The sequence below is a fragment of the Triticum dicoccoides genome, chromosome 3B, assembly GCF_002162155.2.
Source record: "Triticum dicoccoides isolate Atlit2015 ecotype Zavitan chromosome 3B, WEW_v2.0, whole genome shotgun sequence".
Classification (NCBI taxonomy): domain Eukaryota; kingdom Viridiplantae; phylum Streptophyta; class Magnoliopsida; order Poales; family Poaceae; genus Triticum; species Triticum dicoccoides.
In genome coordinates this window covers 686,752,816-686,758,210 of record NC_041385.1, presented here as the reverse complement: position 1 = coordinate 686,758,210, position 5,395 = coordinate 686,752,816, and positions in this window count along the sequence as shown.

Below are 5,395 nucleotides of genomic sequence, written 5' to 3'. Positions count from 1 at the left end.
GCACCCCTCTCCCCCTGCTTGTCTCTTAGGACCTTATCTGCTTCTAACACATGCATGCATGTGTACGTACGAATCTCCCTACATATAGCCAGGTCGACTATAATTCGTTTTCCCCGCGCACCGATACACTTACCTCACTAGTTATGTCTCTCCCTTTCTCGGACACATGACGGTTGATCTTCATATGTAGTTATCTATACCTACTAATAAAGCAAGGAGCGTTTCGCCAATTTTTTCATCCGTTCACCACCAAATAGATTTTTTTTCTATCCGAGGTAGTACTAAATTCTTATGCGTTTGTCTGCTAGAAAAAATGGTTTTTCCAAAATTTCGCACGTGGCCCGCGTGTTGTGGCCCAGCGAAGCCAACCCACTTATTTTTCTGCCCACACAGCTGGGAAAATTCTATTTTCCGCACAGGGCGACAAATAGACGGTGTTTCTCATAGGACAACCAATAATGCGCTGGCCCATTTTTATTTCTTTCGGTGTTTTACTTCTATTTTTATTGTTCTTACCCTATCTCTTTTTTCCCATCCAAGATTTTTTTTCTTATAAAATTTGTTTCATAAACTCAAAAATGTCGAAAAAACATTTAGAATTAAAAAAAATCAAATTTTGTAAAATGTTCAGAATTACAATTTTTTACTATTTAGAATAATATTTGGAAAATGAATTTTTTTCCCGTTTTTCAAAAAACTATTGTTTTTAAAAATTATTGTTTAGAATTATTATTTTAATTTTTTTACTATAGAATAACACATCTCGAAACTGCATGAACAAAATCATAACATAAATTATACATTATTATGTCTTCATATTTAGGAAGATATTGTGAGCGTAACTTAAATTGTTAGGCTCGTTGTGGTGGAATTAATACCTCATGTGTGCATTCATATGGCTGACTATATGTGCATGTATGTGGGCGTCTATCTTTTGTGCTGTATTTTTTTTTTATTTTTTTGCAGGGAATATTTATATTTTTTAAAAGTAGGAAGACATTTTCGCCAACTTTTAAGAAGCTTCTTCTCCTCTCTAACTCTTCTCCTCTATGGTTCGCAGCAATGTACTCCCTCTGTTTTTAAATGTAAGTTTTTTAGGGATTCCACTAGCACATATGCTCGTGCATTGCAACGGGAGAAAAATATAATATGCATTTAAAGTTAGTGAGACTTATATGTGCAAGCAAAATCCTGTGTGCACGTGAAAAGGCACATTTAGCTTCTCGGTTTCGCCGGGTGTGAAGTAATCAATCCGCTATTTTCCATTCATTGATCGAGGGCATTTAAGAGTTTTTTACGTCATCGTACGCTAAAGAAGACCCATGAATTATTCAATCTATTTTTCCTTCCAACCGAGGAGATTTAAAGATATGAAGTATCTTAATATAGCAGGAAACATGAACCAATTTTTAGATCCTGAACATGTTTCTGAAAATTATGTACACTTTCAGAAAACCGCGAACAAAATTTGAAACAAGAACATCTTTTTAAATTCACAACATTTTCTCAAAACACCATTTTTTTAATAAAAACATGGACATCATTTGATTTTGTGAACATTTTTTAAAACAGGAACATGTGTTGAAAATTCATAATATTTTTTGAAAATATGTATCTTTTATATGCGAACATTATTAGAATTGTTAAAACTTTACTAAACCAAGAATATATTTCGAATTTGGAGAATTTTTTTAAATGCCATTTTCATTTTAGAAATCTCGAATAAAATTTAAAAACAATATTTTTTTGTAAAATGGGAAAAAGTTCACTTTCCAAATGTTTTCTAAAAAGTACAAAAAATTGTAATTCTGAACATTTTACAAAATTTGATTTTTTTAATTCTGAACGTTTTTTCGACAATTTTGAATTTATGAAATAAATTTTATAAGAAAAATAATCTTGGATGGGAAAAAAGAGATAGGGGAAGAACAATAAAAATCTCTCCCTAATCTTTACCTTTACCTAATAATAAAGAAAATTGGGTTTCTGTCGTCCGTCATTCGCTTTTTTTACAAAAAAGTCCCTGTACTTCTTCATAATTAAACCCGCAGTCCCTTTTTTAAGTGAATCTGAGAAAATGTTTTGTTTTTACAAAAAAGCCCCTGCATTTGTAGTAATTCAACCCGCGATCCCGTCTTCCTCTTCCTCAACACCTCCGCCGCCTGATAAAAAACAGAGGTGGCGATCTCCGCCGGCCAGCCTCCAGATCTCCGACGACTGCGAGTGGTTCACGCGCGCCCACTCCCGTCGGCCCTTCTCTTTGCCGCCGTCTGTGCCTCCCCTGGCCGGGACCTCCTCCGCCTCTTTGCCACCACTACCGTAAATAAAAAAAGGCAGCACTAGCTGCCCAGCTTACAGAGGAGAATGGTTGCAGCTAATTTGCCATTTAGGCTAATCTTAAAGAAAAAAGAGAGCCCAGATAAAGATTCAGAAAAAATAGTCCAAGCGTCCACCGGCGAGATCTGGGCCCGCAGACCCGCAGCAAGGCGTAGTCGGAGGAGGGTGGGCTGGACACGACCACGCCGATCGGAGCCCGAAGCCCCGACGCAGATCCACGCGGCCCCGTCAAGCAGCCGCCAAGGTCAACCTTGAGCAGGCCACCGTTGCTGCGTCGACCCTGAGCAGACCACCGCTGCCGCGCCTTGAAGGTCGAGGCCAACGCTGCCGCGCCCTCCGCCACAGGCCCAGCCAACACCGTGTGCGCTGTTAGAGTTGTGTCGAATATTGTGTACAAGGTAGGTTACAGTTGGACTTGTAGTTGTATTATATTGGCATAGGTTACATCGTGTGTCTATCCTCGCTATATAAGAGAGGCCTAGGATACAAGTGTCCTACTAGAACACGACGCCATATCCTATGTAAACACAATACAACTACAAGTCCAATTGTAACCTACCTTGTACACAATATTTGACACAACTCTAACAAACTCCACCTTGGCGAATATTCTTCACCACCTTGAATTCGTCAATACGTCAAACTTCCATGTACATTGGACTTGAGCTTATCCCATGAGTACCGCTACTACTCCAAAGACTCCATATGACTCCACCTACAACTTGTAGTCCCTTCTTTTCTTGACCACAGTCAGCACTCGAGCAAAATTAAGTTCCTTGTTACTCTAGCTTGTGCTCCCAACTTCCAGAGTATCCGTCCAACACCATCACACACCGATCACTGACCTGCGTGAAAGTGAACAACTCACATATTGGATGTCATACATAAGAGTTACCTGAACTCAACATCACTGCCCCTTTCTTGACCGCCTGTCTGAAACATGAAGGAATTTCATCGTTGCTTGTAGTCATCCCGAGTCAAATTCGCAGTTGTCTCACCACATGTATGGCCACCAGAGCCCTGGCCCGTCTCCATGTCCCATGCATACCGCACGCCTCGCCGCTATTACCGCGTCAAGCCTCCGTTGTCCCGGTCGAGTCTTAAGGGTCGCGAACCCACACCACTCAACCCCCACTGCAGAGTGCCACCGATCATCACCGACCGATGACGAGTTTCACGCTTCCATCAGACCACTGGGCTCCAGTCTGAACTATGTGTCACTCGCTTTTTCTCATCCGCTGAATAGGCTTCGACTCTCTGTGCACTTACGCCGTAGCCCCTCAATCCAGCTCCACCTTCAACATGACTCCATGGTGGTTGTACGTGCCACCCCGCGCCTCGTCGACTCCAAGCTCTCATGTGCACCGTCTTGAATCAAACCCGCGCTATAGTCTTGTCGAAGCCACACAAGCCCTCGGGGCCTGCGCCACGTGTTTCCACGCCCCAGAAGTCGGTCACCATCATCATCACGCTCCTACGTCGTTGTCGCCGATCCCGCACCGTCTTCTGTACCAACCGACTTGCGTCGATCCCGTCAGACTGCCCAGTCCGACCCAGCTGAACTCGTTCGACTGTATGACACGCTCAAGGCTCCCAAAACGTCTTCCGCGAATTTCCATCCATCATGTGATAATTCCATCTTAGCTGAATTGACTTCCCGCAATGCCTTCAAGCATCCTCGTTGTGCCAACAAATCTTTCGTCCTTGTCTGCCATAACCCAAGATTTTTAGTTCTGATGAACTTCTCCACCTCAAACCCGATGCCCGATGACGTCATGATTCTTTGTACGACTGACCTTGCAAAAAATAACCGAGCTTCTTTCCACGATGCCAAAGTACATAAGCAAACCTAACGTGGTCACCTCCCGGTGCTAGTAGCAATTCAACCAAAACAATGTTGGTCTTCACGTGGTGTAGCTCCTAGGCTCAACTCTCAATGCTAGCTATTTGCTTTGTCAAATCCTTAGCCTTCCTGATGTACGCATATCCCTTGATAGACTTTTTCCTTGCCGATTGATCTGCCTCCGTGTCACACAAGGACTCAGTCCTCTTTTTTCCAAAACAAATCCTTCGATACGATTGCTTCGTACTCGGCCGCACGACCAAACCTGGACCTGGCTACGGTTGCCACGACCATGATCTCGAGCGCCACACGCCTGGCCTGGCCACCTGCCTCCCGTTAGTCCGTCTAGGCCGCCGCACCACGTGCGCGCTGTGCGCTTTCACAGCCAGCGCTCCGAACCGATGTGCTGTCTGCCAGTCCGCGCACGATACGCCACCGTCGTTGATTGCATCTCGCCGAGTTCACGCCTGTATCGATTAAATCGATCTCACCAAGAACTCGTCTGATCACCGAATCGACCAAACAACTACAACTCACCGCCGCCAAGACATCCAACCACGTTACTGCTTCTTCATCCTCTAGACCAACGACCCGCTGCCTCCGAACGACCTAGCTCATTGTGACGCCCGGGTATTTAAGCTACAGTGGGCCTTTGCTAATGATGCCACGTCACCTCGTTTACTGTTGCTAATCTCGCGACGGTTCGAAACTTTTTAAATTAAAAATTTAAATATTGTCAAACATCAAAAATTTTCAAATATCAAAACAAAAATGTTCGGTTAGTGCCAAATATTACAAAGATAATTATGGTGTAAGGTTCACAATTTTATAAAATGCCTAAGTGTTTATAGATAAACTAAAACAGAAAAGAATAAATAAAAAGAAAAGACAAAAGGTAAAACAAAAAAAAAATATAAAAGAGAGGGAGAGAACCCCCTGGCCATCTAGGCCTCGGCCCAGCAAGCCGACGGGCCGCCAGGCCAGCCCACTGGCCCGGCCGGACCCTCCCACTCCACCTTATCCCCCTGAAACCCTAACCCCCACCCCCACGTCGCCCCCATTCGCTCCCACTCCTCCCTCTCGCCCTTCCCCGATCTGGATCGGGGCAACCCCCCGATCCCGTCGCCCCAGCGCCGCCTCCACGGCGCCTCATACCCCCCTCGCAATCTCTCCTCTCCCCCCCGATCCCCTCCTTCTCCTCCCCCGCGCCGTCCG